The following is a 23,598-nucleotide window of genomic DNA, read 5'->3' as shown; positions in this document are numbered from 1 at the left end:
AGAAGCAGTGGGTGGAGCTAAACAGGAAAAGATGTAGAAGCAGTGGGCGGAGCTAAACAGGAATGGATGTAGAAGCAGTGGGCAAAGCTAAACAGGAGTATATGTAGAAGCAGTGGGCGGAGCTAAACATGAATTGATGTAGAAGCAGTGGGTGGAGCTAAACAGGTAAATGTGTAGCAGTGGAGGGAGCTAAACAGACAATTGTGTAGGAGCAGTGGGTGGAGATAAACAGGTAAATATGTAGCCGTAGGTGGAGCTAAACAGGCAGATATGTAGATGCCGTGGGCGGAGATTAACAGGAATGGATGTAGAAGCAGTGGGCAAAGCTCAACAGGAATAGATGTAGAATCAGTGGGTGGAGCTAAACAGGAAAATATGTAGAAGCAGTGGGCGGAGCTAAACATGAATAGATGTAGAAGCAGTGGGTGGAGCTAAACAGGAAAATATGTAGAAGCAGTGGGCGGAGCTAAACAGGAACAGATGTAAAAGCAGTGGGTGGGGTTACACAAGCAGTGATGTAGAAGCAGTGGGTGGAGCTAAACATGAATAGATGTAGAAGCAGTGGGTGGAGCTAAACAGGGATAGATGTAGAAGCAGTGGGTGGAGCTAAATAGAAATAGATGTAGAAGCAGTGGGTGGAGATGAACGGGTAAATATGTAGCAGTGGGTGGAGCTAAGGCTGATGTGTAGAAGCAGTGGGTGGAGATAAACAGGTAAATATTAAGCAGTGGGTGGAGCTAAACAGGCAGATATGTAGATGCTGCAGGAGGAGCTAAACAGGTTGAGATGTAGAAGCAGTGGGTAAAACTAAACAGGAATGGATGTTGAACGAGTGGGCAGAGCTAAACAGGAATAGGTGTAGAAGCAGTGGGCTGAGCTAAACAGGAATGGATGTAGAAGCAGTGGGTGGAGCTAAACAGGAATAGGTGTAGAAGCAGTGGGCGGAGCTAAACAGGAATAGGTGTAGAAGCAGTGGGCTGAGCTAAACAGGAATGGATGTAGAAGCAGTGGGTGGAGCTAACCAGAAAATTATGTAAAAGCAGTGGGTGGAGCTAAACAAGCAGAGTTAGGGAGCCATGGGTGGAGCTAAACAGGCAGAAATGTAGTAGCAGTGGGTGGAGCTAAACAGGCAGTGACGCAGAAAGCATTGGGCGAAGCTAAAAAGACCGTCATAAAGAAGCAGTGGGCGGAGCTAAACAGAAATAGATGTAGAAGCAGTGGATGGAGCTGAACAGGCAGATATGTAGAAGCAGTGGGTGGAGCTAAACAGGAATATATGTAGAAGCAGTGGGCGGAGCTAAACAGGAATGGATGTAGAAGCAGTGGATGGAGCTGAACAGGCAGATATGTAGAAGCAGTGGGTGGAGCTAAACAGGAATGGATGTAGAAGCAGTGGGCAGAGCTAAACAGGCAGTGACAGAAGCAGTGGTTGGAGCTAATCAGACAGTGATATAAAAGCAGTGGGTGGAGCAAACCGGCAGCAATGATGAAGTAGTGGGCGGAGCTAAACAGGGAGTGATGTAGGGGTGTTTTTTTTTCTATGGAGGCGGAGTTTAGCCTTGATATTATGCAAAATAAAGAAACCTATTTCACAACTTGTCTGTTTTGTAGATTTTACCTTCAATATAGCTGCTTTAGACTTTCGAGCAGGCTTTACAGGATATTTTAGAGCACAATTAGAGACTTTTTATGTCAAGAATATACAAGAATTTTGACTTTTTCAGTCCACAACCTCATTAAGACATTTTTAAGTTGTACACTAAGACATAGAAAGCACAAGTAACAGCCCCTAGTCACTTTTAAAGCTCTTTAAAAGGCGGCTGCTGAATGAAACTAAAGAGGATGTCGGGCATTCATTCGGAAGACGATCCTAAAGTTCAGGAGCCTGTGCTGATAATAATCTAAACCGCATTACATGCCGTTAAATGTTCTACATTACGATTACAAAACGAGCCCACATGGGGAATAAAGAGCAGTTAAGCTTGATTAAAGTGCTTTCCGGGAAGCATCTCATAATGTGAGCACTCGGAAAGTCCTCCAGGTCCAGATAACGCCAGTGCTTCCCAGAGGACTGAAGACTCCTCTGGGACTCTGGAGGGGGGTTTTCTCAGAAGGAGAGAAATAGTACACTGTGTTTAAGCCACTTACACATATAAGTCAACAAACACACACAGTCTCACATTTACCTGCAAGCACAGACACAACTAAACACTTACACACCTATGCACACACAAACAGACAAGCATACACTCGGCGGCCACTTTATTAGGTACACCCGTCTAACTGCTCGTCAACACGCATTTCTACTCAGCCAATCACATGGCAGCAACTCAATGCATTTAGGATGTAGACATGGTCAAGACGATTTGCTGCAGTTCAAATCGAGCATCAGAATGGGGAAGAAAAGGCATTTCAGTGACTTTGAACGTGGCATGGTTGTTGGTGCCAGACGGGCTGATCTGAGTATTTCGGAAACTGTTGATCTACTGGGATTTTCACGCACAACCATCTCTAGGGTTTAGAGAGAATGGTCTGAAAAAAAGTAAATATCCAGTGAGCGGCAGTTCTGTGGGCGCAAATGCCTCGTTGATGCCAGAGGTCAGAGGAGAATGGCCAGACTGGATCCAGCTGATAGAAATGCAACAGTAACTCAAATAAGCACTCAGTACCCCGAGGTCTGCAGAAGAGCATCTCTGAACACACAACACATCCAACCTTGAGGCGGATGGGCTACAGCAGCAGAAGACCACACCGGGGGCCACTCCTGTCAGCTAAGAACAGGAAACTGAGGCTACAATTCACACAGGCTCACCAAAACTGGACAATAGAAGATTGGAGAAACGTTGCCTGGTCTGATGAGAATGCTGCAACATTCAAAAGGTCAGATCAGAATTTGGTGTCAACAACATGAAAGCATGGATCCATTCTTCCTTGTATCAATGGTTCAGGCTGCTGGTGGTGTAATGGTGTGAGGGAGATTTTCTTGGCACACTTTGGGCACATTAGTACCATCTGAGCATCGTGTCAACACCACAGCCTCATTTCATACCACTTTTTGGTATGTAACCCTCGATACACAATGTATTCTAAGCTTTTAATCAATGGACCAGATGCTCAGAAGTCTAAATTCCTCCAAAGAGAGAGAAGATACAACAACAGTGAAGGACTCGGACACAGAGGTAAGAATAATAAAAGATTGTATTGTAAAATGTTCACAGAAATATAAAAAAATAATAATAATAAAAATAAATAAAACAAATTCTAGTTGTTTTTTTTTCACACTTATCTAATGACCTCAATCTTATTTACACTCTCTAATAACACTTCTCTTTCTTCACGGGGTTTTATGGCTATATCACTAATAAGGTAAGTTAATATTATGTTATTTTTCTGTTTTTCTATTGTTAAGGGCTAATATTATATTTTGGTTACTATTATAACAATAATATAATACTAGTATACTAATAACAATACTATAGTAAAGGTTTATAAGTGTAAGATAATAATACAATATTAAAATTGTATTATTATTTAACATATAATCAAGATTTCCCTTCTTAAACCAATTAACTTCTCCCTATAGAGCTTCAAAAATTGCAACGAATGAACACTCTAAAGGAACAATGTACAAATAAAATAAAAATGAAAATAAAACATTCACTTAAAACATTTCAAAATGTCCCAAAAGTCCAGTGCAGGTGATAAACTTTCAAAAAGATTCTTTTGCAAAACAACTAGGTTGCAATTTCAGTTCCAGAGATCCAGGATGTTATGTAATGTAATGTCATGTCATTTAGGGCGGGACTATGAATAATTTAGGGCAGGACTATCCGTCATTTGGCGGGACTATGAGTAATTTAGGGCAGGACTATCCGGCATTTAGGGCGGGACTATGAGTAATTTAGGGCAGGACTATCCGTCATTTAGGGCGGGACTATGAGTAATTTAGGGCGGGACTATCCGTCATTTAGGGCGGGACTATGAGTAATTTAGGGCAGGACTATCCGTCATTTAGGGCGGGACTGGAGTAATTTAGGGCGAGACTATCCGTCATTTAGGGCGGGACTATGAGTAATTTAGGGCAGGACTATCTGTCATTTAGGGTGGGGCAATAAGTATTTTAGGGCAGGATTATAAGTAATTTAGGGTGGGACTATGAGTAATTTAGGGCGAAGCTATCAGTCCTTTAGGGAGAGGCCATCAGTTTTTAGGGTGGGGCTATGAGTATTTTAGGGCAGGATTATCAGTCCTTTAGGGCGGGACTATGAGTAATTTAGGGCGGGACTATCCGTCATTTAGGGCGGGACTATGAGTAATTTAGGGCAGGACTATCCGTCATTTAGGGCGGTACTGGAGTAATTTAGGGCGAGACTATCCGTCATTTAGGGCGGGACTATGAGTAATTTAGGGCAGGACTATCTGTCATTTAGGGCGGGGCAATGAGTATTTTAGGGCAGGATTATAAGTAATTTAGGGTGGGACTATGAGTAATTTAGGGCGAAGCTATCAGTCCTTTAGGGAGAGGCCATCAGTTTTTAGGGTGGGGCTATGAGTATTTTAGGGCAGGATTATCAGTCCTTTAGGGACTGGTTATAAGGGAGTGTTAATTCCATCCATCCATTTGTCAATCTTCCTTTATATTGTTAGTAACATCCATCTTTCAACCATCCAATCATTTCCCAAAGGACAAAATCATGCACTGCCCTACATTTGTCTCAGGACATCACGATAGAGGAAAAGAAAGGACAACCTTAACTTCATTAATGGCACTCATGGCAAATTTAACCCTTTCTGCACATCTCAGTTAAGCAGAGTTGACTAGTTTTTATTAAATTATAGCTGGGCATAATTCAATAACCGGTGGATATTGCTGGGGACATGTCACCTCCATCCATGCTAATTATTAGCAGTGTGATTTTCAGCCTAGAGTCTTCAGCACCACACCATTGAGAAGATCACTAATGGCTTCTCTGTAAAACGTTCTGCTGTGAACATCCATCATGATCCACGTCCTGTAAACACACTCTCAACGGCTGGCAAAAAAAAAAAACGTTCATGCCTTCAGACGCTGCCAGAAGTTTCCGCATGTGGAGTAAGATCATTAAGATGGATGGACTGCTTTAGAAAGCGGCGAGCAGAAGATGGATGGTGTGTTTCTGTATGCGCTCACTAATGATACGAGTTGTCAAGTACTGGATGTAGACGCTCTCCAGAGGCCAACGTCTATCCCAGCATCCTCTCTGCATTTCATCTGCTTCCCGTGTCCTCTGTGTCTCTGCAGAAACACGCTGCTCCTGCCTGACACATTCAGCTCGGGTTGTCGCGATTGTTCAACTCTGGGTGGCTTTAATTGTACACTGGGCTTAAATTATTCGCCTTTTTTGCGTGTATCAATTACAGCGCAAGTTCACATCGATCTCAAGTGTTATATTACACAGAATGACATGAATTTAAATCCATAAAGGTCATTTAAAGAACAAGTGTCTTGGGTGAGCATGGAACAGGGATCTGTACCGAATGTTTCTCTTTTAGCATTAGCCTCAAAACTCAAACTCAAGAGTTTGGACAACGGTTAAAAAAAGAGAAATGGCGACTATTTTAAGAGTTATGTTGTAACGACGGGGAGTAACACTCACAACAGAAGGTAAGATCCAATATGCAGGTTTATTCACAGTAAGGCAAGCAGTGGTCAATACGGGTGCAAACAGCCCTGCTGAAAAATCCAGCTTAAACCAGCCTAGGCTGGTTTTAGCTGGTCGATCAGGCTGGTTTTAGAGGGGTTTTGGCCACTTCCAGGCTGGTTTCCAGCCATTTCCAGCCTGGTCTTAGCTGGTCAGGCTGGGAGATGACCAGCTAAAACCAGCTTGACCAGCCTAGCCAAGCTGGGAGTCCAGCCAAAACCAGCTATATCCAGCTTAAACCAGGCTGGTCAAGCTGGTTTTAGCTGGATTTGGCTGGTAATTTTCCAGCCTGACCAGCTAAGACCGGGCTGGAAACCAGTCTGGAAATGGCCAAAACCCCTCTAAAACCAGGCTGGTCAACCAGCTAAAACCAGCCAACCAGCCTAGGCTGGTTTAAGCTGGATTTTTCAGCAGGGAGGTGTGTGAGGACAATCCAGAATCGTAGTCAATTTAACAAGCAAGAGGTCGAAAGGCAGGCGGCAGACAAGGATAACTAAATAAACAAGGCTAGGTTCAAAACACAGGAAAACAAGACAAGGAAAACGCGTTGTAATGCTACTTTACAGTGAACAAGACTCAGCAACATGTGTGTGGAAAAGAGGGGTTTAAATAGTCCAAATAATCATTGTGTGAGTGGCTTCAGCTGTGAGAGTGCAATCAGCGTGGATCTGGAAACAGTTGTGTGTGTGTGGCATGACTGGGGGTTGTAGTCCATAACATGGCAGACATGTAGTTCAATGAGTGTGAATGTTTGTGTGTGAATGTTTACCAGCGTCATCTGGTGGTTGTTCGCTGGTAAACATGACATATGTCTTCATGCGGCTGCCATTTTTAAAAGCGAAATTGAGGCTTCAGTAGGAATTAGGGTTGGGCTGATAGACGATGCCATGATCCATCGCAGATGGCCGACAAACTTTACAATGCTGAGTCGGCATCGCGATCCATCACCCCGCCTCACATTTATACTGATATTTAACTTATTATGTGTGTAATGGATGTCCTTCTGCGTTGTGTTTGTCAGTTTAAATGAAAGGATCCATACAGCAATGTGGTCGAACTTGAGTTTATTCTGGTGTCTCTCTCTGTATCATAAAGCATACAACAGACATCAGTCCAATAAATCTTCACAGCACAGCAATGTCTGTCTGTCGTACGCCATCTCACAAAGTGAGTGCATGAGCACAATAACCATGTTTCAAGAGTTCACACTTAGCTGATGATTGATAGTAAAGCTAGTTTGGTGTGCTGTCCCAGGAGAGAGCCCTGAGCTTATAAGATCCTCGAGCCCTGGGCTCCCTCCCGTTGCAAGGCAAAGGGGAGTTTGAGCTCAGGTAGATCTCGATGACTCCCCCTCTTGCTTGTTGTAGCTAAGTGTCAGATATGGATGCTGAAAGGTGTACTCAGAGTTTAGCTAAAGTATTTGGAGTAATGCAAACTCCGCACAGAAATGCCGTCTGGTTTGGAAAGGAATTAAACCAGGGGCATTCTTGCTGTGAGGCAACAGCGCTAATCACTGGCCACCATGACGCCCGTTTGAAAGGAGGGAAAGTAGGGTTGGGTGGGGGGTTTCTTCAAGACGAAATTATTGAGACGAGAATAGTCTGGTTATTTATAGTGAGTTAAGGATCGTCTGATTGGATAATCAGTCATTAGCTAAAGTTGGAACAGCTGTGAACAATCATAAGTACGTGATCCTCTCAAAATTTGCTTATAAATAAACTTCACTAAAAATAAATAAAAACAATACATCCCTGCTGAAAAATCCAGCTTAAACCAGCCTAGGCTGGTTGGCTGGTTTTAGCTGGTTGACCAGGCTGGTTTTAGAGGGGTTTTGGCCATTTCCAGGCTGGTTTCCAGCCATTTCCAGCCTGGTCTTAGCTTGTCAGGCTGGAAAATAACCAGCTAAATCCAGCTAAAACCAGCTTGACCAGCCTGGTTTAAGCAGGACATAGCTGGTTTTGGCTGAGCTCCCAGCCTGGCTAGGCTGGTCAAGCTAGTTTTAGCTGGTCATCTCCCAGCCTGACCAGCTAAGACCAGGCTGGAAATGGCTGGAAACCAGCCTGGAAATGGCCAAAACCCCTCTAAAACCAGCCTGGTCGACCAGCTAAAACCAGCCAATCAGCCTAGGCTGGTTAAAGCTGGATTTTTCAGCAGGGATAAAATACATTAAATTGTGATTCGTAACATACCTGTATTATAAAGCATATAACAGACATCAGTCCAATAAATCTTCACAGCACAGCAATGTCTGTTGATCAGTGCACAATTTTTAAACCCATTTGTTCTCATTTTTACAGAAAAAAAATGCAGATATGCAACATAAACCTTCTCAAAAATAAATATAAAGTGTCAAGCCGATATAATTAAAGTCCTAATTTACATTTTACATATACAATTTATATGTAATGAAAAAAATAATAATAATAAACATATACAGAATTTAATTTGGACTAGCTATTGTGCTCAATAAACTTAACTTATATGAAACGCTCCACACTCAATTATGATCCAAATCTGTTTCCTTCACAATAATGATACAATAGTTAACCTTACTGAAGATGCTGAATAATCTAAACATCCATATCAATGTAATAATATAGGCATTTATAAGAGGAGCCGAAAAACGCACCTGTCTGTCGGACGCCATCTCACAAAGTGAGCGCGCACCGGAAACTACGTCAGCTATCATCTCGCGCCTACGCGGTCATACTCACTTATAAATACCTATATTATTTTTCACATGGGTGTAAAGAGAACACTATCGAAACTATAAACACTGAAATAAGAAGAATGCAAACTATTGAAGGTAAAGGAAAGTAATTAATTGTTCGTCATGTCCATTTCCTTTAAACCACTTTTCAAAATAAAATACGCTTCCGATAATAAAAAAAGGAACCAATAATCTATTGCAACAACACACACATGCCACATTTGCATGTCATATTAATAGCAATAACGGTCTTTTCATGAGCTGTGTTAAATGTTACATATAGCTGCCGCTTGCACGGGTGACAGCATCGAGAGGATTAAATAAAGGATTTTACAGCACACCTCGCGCTTAAAATGTGCAGATTCAGTGGCAAACTCTGTTCCCTGCAAACTCCGTCCCAAAGACTTTACATTGAATAATTTTAGTAATTTTCATAGGGGACTTGAAGCCACTGGAAGTCTTTTATCCACTCTTGGAAAAGTGTAAATGGTGGATTAACATTCAGCACATGATCACTAGTAAGATGTGTCATTATTAGTAACTTTAGGTAAATCTGTCAGTGTTATTTTCATTCTCTCATCTTCAGCGCTTCACATTTTCGCGGTTGTAGCTCCTGTCATCTGAAGGCAGAAGGCATTGACTGAGTGATTGACGGCTGATGTTAACCAATCATTCGCGTTCCATTTTAGAGCAGTGGGCCAATAAGAAGAGCACAAAGGCGGGGCAAGCATTGCAGGCTTTCTTACTTTAGCAAGTTCACATAACAACTGTTTTAATCTGTTCCTGAGCGCTGCGTTTGGCATTTTTAGGTGCAAAGATGCATTCTGCATAAATGTCTCCTAAATCCGCACACGCGGTGAGGATTTTGCTGTGAAAACAATGAAAATGTATGCACTACAGTGAACTCCAACCGAACTCTCGTCTCCTCCACCAGCTGTGGGAATAGACACAGATCACAGTGCCTATTCATGCTGCGAACAAAGTGACTGACAGGTGGTCATTTGTTATATTAGCAAAAGTGGATTCCTGGGATTGCCCTGGGCCGTCAAAATAGAGCCCATAAAGTCCCAAAGAGTAGGTTAAAGCGTTGTAAGAAATCCTTTGTTCCTGTTCAAGTAGGTACAGAGCCTATCTTTATTCATTCATTCATTTTCTTGTCGGCTTAGTCCCTTTATTAATCCGGGGTCGCCACAGCGGAATGAACCGCCAACTTATCCGGCAAGTTTTTACGCAGCGAATGCCCTTCCTGCCGCAACCCATCTCTGGGAAACATCCACACACACATTCACACACACACACTCATACACTACGGACAATTTAGCCTACCCAATTCACCTGTACCGCATGTCTTTGGACTGTGGGGGAAACCGGAGCACCCGGAGGAAACCCACGCGAAGGCAGGGAGAACAAGCAAACTCCACACAGAAATGCCAACTGAGCCGAGGTTCTTGCTGTGAGGCATCAGCACTACCTACTGCGCCACTGCCTCGCCCCCTATCTTTATTAGCATTATAAATTTTGGAAGTGTTGTATTTTGTATTGTTTTTATAGCTTGTTTCTATAAAATGTCTGCAGCAATATGGTGATGCCCATAACAAATGTCCTGTCAGAGACATTAAAGTTTACTACTTAAGAATGAAATGTGATGTGTTCTTTGGAAGTGTGTACTTGCATTGTGATATTATATTGTCATTCTGGCATTATATAATGTGTGGCAAAATGGTCTTAAAATGGCAATAGTATCGCTTATCGCAATATATTTTCCTGCAATATATCATACGACAAAAAATAGATATCATGACAGGCCTAGACTAATGCACATATTTCAAGTGAGCCTGGGCTGGATATTTCTCTCTCTCTTCTCTTTCTCTGACCGTCATCTCTGATTCTCTCTGTCTCCTCATTCTCTGATCTCTGGAGGTACAGCAACCTTAATGCCACTAATGACATCATCACCAACCTTCAGTATCCACGGAGACCGAGCATCGGTTACACAACAACACTCAACACATCAAACAAACGGTTCTGCAAAAACATTCATTTTCATTCAGCTGAGTCCCTTATTTATCATGGGTCACCACAGTGGAATGAACCACCAACTATTCCAGCCAGAGGTCGCGTTAACCGAATATTTTCTGTCATTGACGGATTTTTTTCAGCAGTGACTGAATTGATTGATTGAATTTTGATGGATTGTGCTGAGGGGGATGTATTGTAATTTGTAGCTGTAACGTAGACTAAACATTTTCCGTACACAACGATGTTCCGTACAGATGACCTTTTAACGCTAATCTCTGAATAAATACTTACGGGTCGTAGGCAAGCTATATATCTGTGTAATCTTTATTTCTCACTCTTTCAGCCCCAAGCACAACAGAGACCTTCCTACTATAAGTTTCCGAGTAACTTCAGTAAGTTTGCTACGTCCACCTAATGCGCTTGAAAATAGACAGTGGGCAAGCTTCAAGTGCGAGTGTCGCCTGGGAGGGGAGACATTTAAAGCCCCGACAATATGCTTTTGCATTTAATGTATGCATCACACGGTATTACAGTCTTTATGAAGTGAATATTATGTTATCACAAATTGTTAAATACATTATCTTTTGTTGAATAAATGCTTTGAAATGGGGATATTTAAACATCAGTTGAGGGTGATGACCGCATGTCGCAACTCTCCGCCAGAGAGAGCCTGAGAGACAGGCTGCAAACGCTGTTTGGATCCTCTTTGTGCAGTGATGATGTTTATATTCATAAAAGGTCAGTCAAGTTAGTGTTAATGTGCATGAATTTAATGTTTTAATATTTTAAATTGTCATGGTATAATATAATAAACATGATATAAAAATTAAATGATTATGAAGCGATTTTATTTCAAACTTTCATAAAAGAGTTATTAAATATATAATTCACTTCAAGTTAAACACATTAATAGTATATTTTAACACAAGATTTTAATAAGACTTCAAACAATGCCCATTTTTGTCAATTAAAGTTATGCGCCCTGTACGGAACACTATTTTAGTCGTGTACGGAACACCGTTAATACCTATCATTTTCCGTACACATGCGAAGGCGGTACTTTTCCCATCTTTTCTCAAAAACTACTGGTCCAAAAGACATCAATCAAGATTTGGATTGTGCAATAGGTATTTCCCCAGAGAATGAACACATAAGCATGCTTATCTGGCTTTCAATTACGGAGGAGTGGTCGTTTGAATGCGCTGAATAGCGTAAAGTGTACGGAACATGGTTAGTCTACGTCAGGGGTTTTCAAAGTGTGAGGCGCGCCTCCCCTGGGGGGCGCCAGAGCATGTCAGGGGAGGCGCGGGAAAAAATATTATATAATAAAAATATCATTATTAAGTTTAATTGTTATATGTATTTTTTATTATTTTTAAACGTTTTAAAAAACAAAGCTAAAAAAAAATAATACGACTAAAATAAGAAAACCTTTTTTACCCAGAAGGCCATAGCTGTGAATTCGCTTCTGTTTGGCTAGCCAGCCAATACAGGTATATGCCTGCTAATACAATGGATCGGTTTCTGAGACCCCCCTATTCAAAGCCTTCAAGTTCAGGGCTTAAACCCAAAAGACGACGATATGATGATCAGTATTTGAGTTTAGGATTTACGAGATACAAGATATTTTGGCTAATGACAGCATGAGACCTGCTAAACTTCGGCGACACCTTCAAACCAAGCATGATGAGGTAGCAGGAAAACCTCCAGAATTTTTTTTTTTGTGTGTGTGTGTGTGTGTGTGTGTGTGTGTGTGTGTGTGTGTGTGTGTGTGTGTGTGTGTGTGTGTGTGTACGTGTGCGCGTGTGTGTGCGTGTGTGTTTGGGAGGAGGGGGGCGCCAATGGATAAGTTGTGTCGAAAGGGAGGCCCACTGTCTTAGACTTTGAAAAATCCTGGTCTACGTTAATTCCCACTCCTGTCCAGCTGATGGCGATTGCCCTTGTTTTGTCTCCTCTTTGTCACCGCTGCGTACAGTTGCAAAAATCTCACAGCAGCTGAGTGTGAGAAGTTTCTTTAAACGGCCAAATAGTTGCGATATTAATAATAAAGGTGAAAAAAGAGGAAGTGATGCAGTGGACGATGAAGAACAAACAGACAAAAGAAGTAGCCGACAGCTGTTGTTACGGGCCAACCAAGCGGCAACAAGGAGGTCAGGTGGTTTGGAGTGCGTTGTGAGCACCATGCACTACCAAACGCAGAGGGGTGAAGCCGCGCCCCTGGTGCTGAAGGAGCGCATGATGCAGTATTTTTTCCCGGTGAAACGAGTGCTTGCAGGATCAGGAAATCCCACATTTAGAAAATCCAACAAACTTCAGATCACTTCCTTAGGAGAAATGTTTCCTAACTACAAAACGCTGGCTGAAGTTGCGCTACTCAGACAGCAGGTAGTAATCGGCCCAAGCTCGGCTGCCATTCGGCGCCTCCGGCTCTGACTCGGCATCGGCGAGTGATATCCAGGCCGAGTATGGCCTGCAACTCGCTCCCGCACATGTGTTTGTGATGCGGCTGTAAAGCACTAGCCCGATTCCTGTTAACCATATCTGGCCCAAGTCTGTCTGTAGAGTCCAGGCCGCTTCTGGCAAGGACTCTCCAGTGTGGCAGCAGAACGCGGCTTCAGCCTCCAGAACAAATTTAAAACTGTCACGAGAAGTCGACTTTCCAAGGCAAAGACACAGAATTTAATGATAACTGCCTCTGCACCAGTCTCTCCTGACGCGCTTGATTACGCACAGGCAAGCACCCAGTTCAGGTTGACGCAGGAGGAGGATATCAGTTAAGGCAGATATGAGTTATTGTTCATTTGTCAAATAAATAAATGAATAATTTAGCCTATATGCTCGTCGTACAAGTTCATTATCAAAATATGAATGAAAAAAGCGATTAAAAAATATTCAAATTAATTGACGGTCAATAACAGGTTATGACGGAATTTTTACAACCCTCTCCGTCAAAATGACGGACAATGACAAAGTCTAATGTGACCTCTGATTCCAGCATATGTTTTACGCAGCCGATGCCCTTCCAGCCGTGACCCAGTACTGGGAAACACAACCCAAGCTCATTCTGAAAACGTAGTCTCGCGGACGTTTCTGGAGACAGCGGAATACGTCCCGGGAGGTACGTACGGCTGAATTAATTTTTTTCCAAGCGAACGCTGCGGGGCGGTGTGACGCTGTTCCCTTTCACGCTTGCCGGCCGGCCGGCTGACCGCTTACCTCCTTGTGGAGGGCTTCCCCGCTGCAACCTGTTTGTCCACTCAGCTCACCGTGTATTGGCCGGTCGCGCAGTCAATCATCCGGTCAGTCGGACAGCGGCCTCTGGTGGGGTAACGCGAGAACAGCGCGGGCGCGAACTGTGCTTTAGCATGTTTTTTTAGATTTTACCTCATCCTAACCATGTTATTTACTTGTTTATTTTATTTTTTAGATTCTGTTTTTGTCTTACCTGCTCTCTGGAACCGTTCTTCACCACACTCGAACCCCTTCGTCGTGGTCAACTCGTCTCTGTGTCTTAAGTATGCCGATGTATATGCAGCTAACGGGGCAAATTGGTTACAGCGGGAAAGCCGTCCATACTGAGGTAAGCGGTCAGCTGGTAAGCGCGAAAAGGAACAGCGTCATGTAGCAATCGTTTAAAAAATGAAATGCAGCCATACGTACTTCTGGCTGCATAATTCACAGTCTCCAGAAATGTATATTGGGCTACGTTTTCAGTCGGAGCCTGTGTTGGAATTGCGGACGTCACCGTGTGATTGATGGTGAGCACTTTGAAATAAGTAGCTGGTAACTAGCATGACACAGGTCTCATCTGGTGTCAATGTGACATATTTTATTCAAAACTATCTACTTTTTCATTTAGAAGTTGCATTTCTTAACTAAACCAACAACAACACGTTTGGAGCCTACAGAAATGAGAAAAACGAGACAAGAGAGACCTTTAAACACACATTCTGTCATGTTATTGGAGGAACATCTATACTGAACTTTGAGAAATCCTTGCCAGAACTTTCTGAGAATCTTCCCTGTCAGCCAAGTGCAAACTTGTCTGATATTTAAGAAACTCAACCCTTTAAGACTCACTATTGCATGAAAGAATATACTGGAGTGAATAAACAACAACCAACCATTCATTTCAGTGTGTTTTCTTTCTCAAATCAGCAGTGTGCGAGTGTATTTGTGTGTCCGTCTAGTTGGCTGTCTGTCTGTGTTTGTGTGTGAGTCTGTGTGGTGTCTGGCCCTCTAAACAGGTTCTTTCATGTCTGTTTGAGAGATGTACAAAGAGCACAGCTGCTTTGGCACATCTCTAAACCTGAACGTTTACACACACACACACACACACACACACACACACTTTTATCTCCACCGCCATCCTCCCGTCTCATCTCAGCCACACCAAACAGCCCAGAACCCAACAACAACACACTCTTACACACAGTTTCATCACACACTTCAACAGAGCCAAGCTGTATCAACCTACATAATATACAATGATATAAGACAAGACGACAGGAAAACCTGGGAAAATCACTCAATCCAGGGGAAACTCTCCGATGAATTCTGCACTGATCTCTGTCACAGGTTTCATATCTTATTTACAGGAGCGATGAGAGTCTGCCACTTCTCTGATGCTCCTCCAGAGAAGAAGACTTCAGTAATCTCTAATCATTTGTGTCTTCTTTTCAGCTCAGCAGCGTCTCAGACAGTGCTCAGAGATGCTTAACATCAAAATGCTTCATTTATTTATTCACTTTTAAAAAATCTAAACGTTTTAAAGGGCACCTATGGTAAAAAATCTGCTTTTCAAGCTGTTTGGACAGATCTGTGTGTTGGTATAGTGTATAGACCGTCATACTGGGGTGATATGAACACACCCAGTCCTCTTTTTTTTTCAATTTAACTACAAAAAAAAAGGGTCGGCCAATTGGAGCTGTTTTCAAATCGATCGCACCATTACGTAGGTGTGCGATCCCCCCGCCCACCGAATTGATTGACAACTGCGCGCATTAACATGTTCCGGTAGTCACGTGTATATGTCAACAAGACCAGGCAGACATACGCAAAGCAACCGGGAATAAAAGCTCTGTTCTGTTCACTAGGATCAGCAATCATCATCAAATGTGATTAAGAGTGAGTTTCACATGTTTGAAGTGTTTTAAAACAGAGTTTGTGTGTAATTAATTACAGCGTTTTACTTCAGCTTTACTTCATCAGCACAGCCGCGTGTCAGAACAATTATAAAAGAAGACGCTTCAATCCCGGTTTGTGGAAGTTAAATCAGGTTTATTTTGTACATTAGAATAACAGATATCCACACAGTACTTGAGGTTAGCCTTAACTAAGCTAAGCGCGCTCTGTCTGTCTGCCTGCCTGCCTGCCTGCGTGCGTGCGTGTGTGTGTGTGTTTGTGTGTGTGTGTGTGTGTGTGTGTGTGTGTGACTCATCAATGCAAGTTCACAATACTGATTAGTAAAGGTTAGTTCTTACTGTAGTATCTCATAAACGCTACGTGAGACCTTCTTCCTTTAAGTCTGTCTGTTGTCTGACGCAGCTGAGGGAGGAGGCATGTAGAAATAGTGGGCGGGAAAGACTCGTCTTAAAGGCGCAGTACGACAAAACCACCCCCTGCTGGAAATCAGTATAAAACAGCATCTTGTAAAAGGTATAATAAAAAATCTGATGGGTATTTAGATCTGAAACTTTATATACACATTCTAGAGACGCAAAAGACTTATATTAAATCTGAAAAAAGGGGTAACCTAGGTGCCCTTTAAAACAAAACTGCAAAAAGAATTGTGTAGAATTGACTTTTTCAACACTTTTTTTTCTAGCAAAGAACTCTGGCCCAGATTTGGCATAAATCTGGCACAGCAGGCATTCAGCTGGCACTGGCATACAGCTTGTGGGCCAAACATTGGCAGAGGCGGCACCGTCCTTAAAGGGTCATGAAACACCAAAACATATGATTTGAGCTGTTGACAGTCGCATATGTGTCCCACACTGCTAAAAACACTATTAGGACACCTATATTTCACTAAAAAGTGAACATTGGTTGTTTTTGCGTTATTTCAAGCAAATTCGTACTTCCAGTTTGAAACAAATTTTTGAAGCTGTGTCACGGCCATGAGATCTTAGCTTGTATTCCAGCGTATAGACGGGACGTCTGTACCTGGGAGTACCTTATGACGTCTCCGAGTGTGCTGCATTAATGCATGAGTAAGACTTAGTTCAAAACAATCAGCGCGCTCTACTATGTATGCGGTGCAACTTCATTAATATGCATGATAGCTTCGAAGACTGTTTTTACCTGTTACAGTGTTCAGACGGCAGAGAGACATTCTGTTGTATTGCCAAGCGGGAGAAGAAGAACTGTTTGGAAATACGGGTCGTCAGTGTTGCATTTATAATGTGCTGCAGTGAAGGTGTTGTGTTCATTTTCCCGCTATGAGAGCGCAGCTGGAATCACGTGTGGACTACAGTGCACGCAACGCTCAACAGAAATACGTGTCCCAGGAACATTGCTTACTCGAGGGCTGGAAATAGTACAATCCGGATTTGCCTCTCGTCTCCTTTTAATAAAGACGCGGCTCCAGTTGGTGTTGATTGTCCTGTCTCTACAGATTTGATAAATGTGTGATCAGTGGTCTTTGTTTGTTTATTCACAGGCAAAGCTAGTTCTTATTGTCAGCAGTACTCTTTCAGTGTTTAAAGATGGACCTTGGTCAAATGATTTCCAAGTTTAAAAAGTTTACAGTACGTTAATATCACTACAATATTATCGACTGAAAATCTGCTGTAAATGCTGCTCTCTGAGTGTAAACGTGTAAGCACCACAATCAAACTTACCGTCGTGGATGATTTTCGGCGCATTTTGTGACAGGAATAACACACACAGCTTTCTCACGCTACCTACCGATTGCATGTAAGTTACAGAGAAATGTGGAGGGGTTTTTTTTCTCTCGTTCGCCGTGCGGTAACAAACATTGCATGAAAAATACACGCTTCCAGCAATTTCTCGAATGAAATATCTTGTTTGTCAAGAGGGGCATGAAAGAAATTCCTGAATGAAAGAGCCAAACTGCAGTTAAAGTCCACCATTTAATAATTTGACAAATAATTCGTATACTGATGTCCATGTAAACACAGTCACTATCTTTCTATTCTGCGTCTGTGTGTTTGTTTTGTCTCTGTGAAAATCAGCGCGTGGCCAAATTGACACTCCCATTTTTATGCAATTTTTTACAGACTACTCCCTTTTCCCTCCTCCGACACTCCCCCCTAAACAGAGCTGGACACGCCCACTTTCCTGACTTTTATCAAAGTAGAGGTGTGAAAAAACCCTGCTGAAGCAAGGGGATTTCATGGCCCTTTAAGACAGCACACAATACTTGAGCCAGATGTAAAATGTAGTATTTGGCCCAGATGTTAATAATTGATATGTGGGCCATCTATGTTTGTCTTGTCTTGACCCACATTTAAAATGCATTTTTGTTATTTTTAAATAAAGGAAAAAAAATCTACCAATCAGGTCGCTTCAAGAAAAAGCACATCCATAGTGTGCCTAAATGAATGGTTTATCAATTTTATTGCAGTTGTGACACACCAACATATTTGGCCCAGTACATGCTCAGTTATAGGTTAATAACTTGGCTGAAACTTGGCCCACATATGGTCCATGCTTGGCCCTTGTCTGGAAGCCAGACTTGGTCCAGTTATGCACCGCAATTCACTGCAGCATGTGGGCCAAGCAAAAGCTGATTGTGTGGGCCAGATCTGGGCCAAAGAATTTCTTGTTGTGAGGCCACAGTGCTAACCATTGAGCCACAAAAATCAACATATTTTCTTTTAAAATATAATCCAATTAACCTTAATATAATATAAAATATAAAATTTATATATATATATATATATATATATATATATATATATATATATATATATATATATATATATATATATATATATATATATATATATAAATTTTATATTTATATATATTTATAATTATTTATATAAATTATATTATAAATTATATTTATATTATAATAAATAAATAAATTATAAATTATATTATAAATTATATATTATAAATATTATATATATATATATATATATATATAATATTTTAAATATTATATATATATATATATATTTTTTTATATATATATTATATAATATATATTTATTTATATATATTTAGATATAAATTTTATATTTATATATATATATATAATATATATATATATATATATATATATATATATATATATATATATATATATATATATATATATATATATATATATATGTATATATATATATATACATATATATTTTAAATATTATAAATTATATAATTATTTATATAAATTATATTATAAATCATATTTATATTATAATAAATAAATAAATTATAAATTATATTATAAATTATATATTATAAATATTATATATATATAATATTTTAAATATTATATATATATATATATATATATATATATATATATATATTATATAATATATATATAATATATATATAAAAAAATATATATATATATATATATATATATATATATATATATATATATATATATATATATATATATATATATTTTTTTTTTTTTTTTTTTTTTTTTTTTTTTTTTTTTTTTTTACATTTTACTGTATTGTATTACTGTATAACCAATTATGACATGCTGGTAACAGCTGAAAGTAAAGTTTATTTTAGGTTACAAAGTAAATTTTTTCACTTGCTTATTTGTTATTTACTCTAAAATACTATTATTAGGCAGCACAGTGGTGCAATGGGTAACACAATCACCTCACAGCAAGAAGGTCACTGGTTTAAACCCTGGCTGGGTCAGTTGACGATTCTTTGTGGAGTTTGCATGTTCTTCCAGTATCTGTGTGGGTTTCCTCCGGGTGCTCCGGTTTCCACCACAAGTCCAAAAACATGTGGTAGGCTAAATTGTCCGTATTGTATGTGTGTAAATGAGAGTGTATGGGTGTTTCCCAGTGATGGGTTGCAGCTAGAAGGGCATCCGTTATGTATATACCCTGGATAAGTTGGTTGTTCATTTCGCTGTGGCGACCGCAGATTAATAAAGGTACTAAGCAGAAAAGAAAATGAATGAATGAATGGATGCCCTTTCAGCAGCGAGCCAGTACTGGGAAACACCCATACACTCTCACATTGACATTTACACAAATACACTATGGCCAATTTAGTTTATTTAATCCACCTATAGCGCATGTGTTTGGATTTTGGGGGAAACCGGACCACTCGGAGGAAACCCACACCAACATGAGGAAAACATGCAAACTCCACACAGAAATGTTAAATGGTCCAGCCGGAACTCAAACCAGCGACCTTCTTGCTGTGAGGCGACAGTGCTAACCACTGAGCCACTTTGTCACATAAATTAGTATCATGATCTTTAATCAAATGAACATTTTTATATTAGTCAATAATATTATTGAAACAAATTTAAAAACTGAATAAATATAAGTTTACACACATTTACACAAGTAAATAAATAGACCCAATGATGGGCTAAAAATCTGCAGAAATCTGTGGATTTCTGCATGCGCAGAATCCGTGTGGGCTTTGATATGGGTTTCCATTCTAACATAAAGCAAATCTCTTCTTTTTTGCAAAAAAAGTTTGCAAAAATAAAAAATAAAAATCCCAAATGCAAATTAGGAGCATTTCCATCAAGTTGTTAAGAGTGGCTGATCATGGTATTGGTAGCCTAGCAACAAACAGTAAACAAGACAAGCATATCCGCTTGTTAAGTGTCACATCACGCGAAGCGGCTTCCGGGTTCAAGCGCTCTATTCAACTGAATGGGGAGACTCATGAAATGGTAATAATAAACGTTTACAAAGCGATTTAATGCTTTTGAAAATCACGATCGCAGTATAAATGTCCCTGCCCAATATCCGATGCCCAGAAAGTGATTAATTTTTTATAAATTGCTAAATTTTTGGTATTTGTTATGCAGCAAGCCCAGAGATTGTTGTGTACATTATGATTTTTTATTAAATTAACTTTAATGTGTGATAGGAATAAAACGTGATCATAAACGAATGATTTCTCCACTCAAATGAGGGGCGGCTTGGACGCGGAAACAGTATTACATACGTCACAAACACGTCACCACTTAACAAGAGGATTTAGTCACATGGGTATAATGTTTATTCCCTCAGAGCTCATTTAGAAAAAGCATTTTCATCTCAAATGATTCACATTATCCCTTTTTCGCACAGCCTCAAAACCACCTCAAGCCAGCGTAAAAACAAGATTTTTATTTAAAATTTGGCACCTCAATCATTTGTTTCTCATGTGATACCTCAAAATGCATATCAACACAGGCTGATCAAAACCCGACCTTGGGATTTATTCATTTTCCTTTGGCTTACTCTTTTTATTCACCTGGGGTCACCACAGCGCAATGAACCGCCAACCTATCCAACATATCCTTTACACAGCGGATGCGCTTCCAGCTGCAACCCAGCACTGGGAAACACCCATACACTCTCGCATTCACACGCATACTGTACACTACGCCCAATTTAGTTTAGTTAATTCCCCTATAGCGCATATCTTTGGACTGTGGGGGAAAACCGGAGCACCCTGACGAAACCCACCCCAACACGGGGAGAACATACAAACTCCACACAAAAATGCCAACTGGCAAAGCGGGGACTCCAACCAGCGACCTTCTTGCTGTCAGGCGACAGTGCTAACCACTGATCCGCCATGCCGCTACCCCAATGCTTTTCATCAATTTCATAATGAAACAATAAACATTATTAGACATTATTACACTCTAGCAGACAGCCTCCAACTGGGAATTTTCATTTAGCTGGTCAATGTCTATCAGCTAATATTAGCGAATAGATTCTGGTTAATATGATTCAGTTTCATTCAATTCGATTACCACACTTGGATATTGGCTTTGTGAGCAGTATTTGTAATGTTAGCATTGCGGGGTGCTGTATCGTTCCACGCCACACGCTGAGACCAGAGTCTGCATCCAGACATCTTTTTTAATGTACATTTGATGTCAGAATTATTAGCCCTCCAGAATTATTAGCAACCCTGTATATTTTGTCCCCAATTTAGGTTTAACGGATTGATTTTTTTAACACATTTCTAATTATAGTTTTAATAACTCATTTCTAATAACTGATTTCTTTTATCTTTGCCATGATGATAGTAAATAATATTTGACTAGCTATTTTTCAAGATGCTAGTATTCAGCTTAAAGTGACATTTAAAGGCTTAACCAGGTTAATTAAGGTAACTAAAATAAGGCCATTAGGCAAGTTTTTTCAATTCAATTCAGCTTTATTTGTATAGCGCTTTTACAATGTAGATTGTGTCAAAGCAGCTTCACATAAATGGTCATAGTAACTGGAACAGTGTAGTTCAGGTTTTAGTGTTTAAGTTCAGTTCAGTTCAGTTTAGCTCAGTTCAGTGTGATTTAATCATTACTGAGAGTTCAAACACTGAAGAGCAAATTCATCGATGCGTAGCTCTACCAATCCTGAACCATGCGAGGCAGTGGCGACAGCGGAGAGGGAAAAAAAACTTCATCTGATGGGAGTGAAGAAAAAAAACCTTGAGGGAACCAGACTCAGTTGGGCACGACCATTTTAATTTCTCCGCTGGCCAAAAGTCTTGTGCAGAGCTTCATTCGCCGTGGTTTAGGCTGGAAGATGGCCTCAGCGAAGACTCGTCTGTCCCTGGAGCGTCGCTGGAATCAGACTCATGTTCTCCACTCCCCACGACCATCAGCGCAGCAGCAGCTCAGGATATGGCCTGGTCCCGGATAAAGGTACTGAAGGCACTGTTATTCAGTTACTGGCAAGTAACTGAATAACAGTGCTTTGTTGCATAGACAATCGAAAACAAGTATAGCTTAAGGGGGCTAATAATATTGACCTTAAAATAAATAAATAAAAAATTAAACTGCTTTTATTCTAGCCGAAATAAAACAATAAAGACTTACTCCAGAAGAAGAAACATTATAGGAAATACTGTAAAAAATTCCTCGCTCTGTTAAACATCATTTGGAAAATATTTTAAAAAGTTCATTCACAGGAGGGGGAATAGTTCTGACTTCAGCTCTGACTTCAGCTTCATAGTAAGTAAGTAAAGTTTATTTATAAAGCACATTCACTTCAGTTTGGCACTGACCAAAGTGCTGAACAAAAACCATAGCACACACTCTAAAAGAGTAAAAATAACAATAAAAGTAATAATAGGAATAAAAGTATTACAGCAACAACCACAATAAAGATTAAAAGCCTGGGAATGCAATAGAATAAAAATGTGTCTTAAGTCTGAACTTAAAAATAGAAAGAGAAGAAGCACTCGTAATATCCGGTGGCAGCTGGTTCCACAAACGAGGAGCAGCGACTGCAAAGGCTCTATCTCCTTTCAATTTAAGTCGTGACCAAGGAATTTGCAGTAAAATTTTATTTGAGGACCTAAGAGACAGAGAAGTTGACTGTAAGTTAATCAGCTCTGATATATAAGAAGATGCTTGCCCATTCAGTGCTTTAAAAACAATAAGTATCTTAAACTGAATTCTAACAGTTTAACAAGAAGCCAATGAAGGGATGCTAAAACTGGTGAGATATGAACATGTCTTTTGGTGCCTGTTAAAAGTCTAGCTGCCGCATTTTAAACCAACTGCCAACAACCAAGCGTGCCAATGAGGATTGAGGGAGACCAACATATAAGGAATGGCAATAGTCTAGGCGGGACGTGAAAAAAGCATGTATGAACTTTTCCAGATCTTGAAAGGAAAGAATGGATTTGAGTCTGGAGATGATCCTCAGCTGATAATAACTATTCTTAACCACTGAGCTAATTTGTTTTTCTAGACAAAGCTCAGAATCAAAGAAAACTCCTAGATTTTTTACTTGCGATTTAACATACGGTGTAAGACTTCCCAAGCCCCCAATATAAGACATTCTTGTTTTTGAGGGGCAGAAGATAATAACCTCAGTTTTGTCATTATTAAGTTGAAGGAAGTTTTTCGCCATCCAACATTTAATATCCTCAAGACAATTATTTAGAGACTGCAGGGAGTTCTGAGATTTTAAGGGAACGTACACCTTAGAGTCATCTGCATAAAAATCAAAAGAGATGTTATGTTTCCTTATAATATTACCAAGA

At 40.2% G+C, this 23,598-nt stretch overlaps 1 protein-coding gene across 3 annotated transcripts in view; it reads right to left on the bottom strand.

The window, feature by feature from the left end:
- LOC101885373 (potassium/sodium hyperpolarization-activated cyclic nucleotide-gated channel 2-like) overlaps nucleotides 1-23,598 on the bottom strand; it is a 179,272-nt gene that overhangs the window by 118,176 nt on the left and 37,498 nt on the right. The gene's annotated exons all lie outside the window — the stretch shown is intronic.

This window comes from Danio rerio, chromosome 2, assembly GCF_049306965.1.
Source record: "Danio rerio strain Tuebingen ecotype United States chromosome 2, GRCz12tu, whole genome shotgun sequence".
Taxonomy (NCBI): Eukaryota; Metazoa; Chordata; class Actinopteri; order Cypriniformes; family Danionidae; genus Danio; species Danio rerio.
The sequence above is the reverse complement of the archived record's forward strand: the minus strand, read 5'-3'. Positions and strand labels throughout refer to the sequence as shown.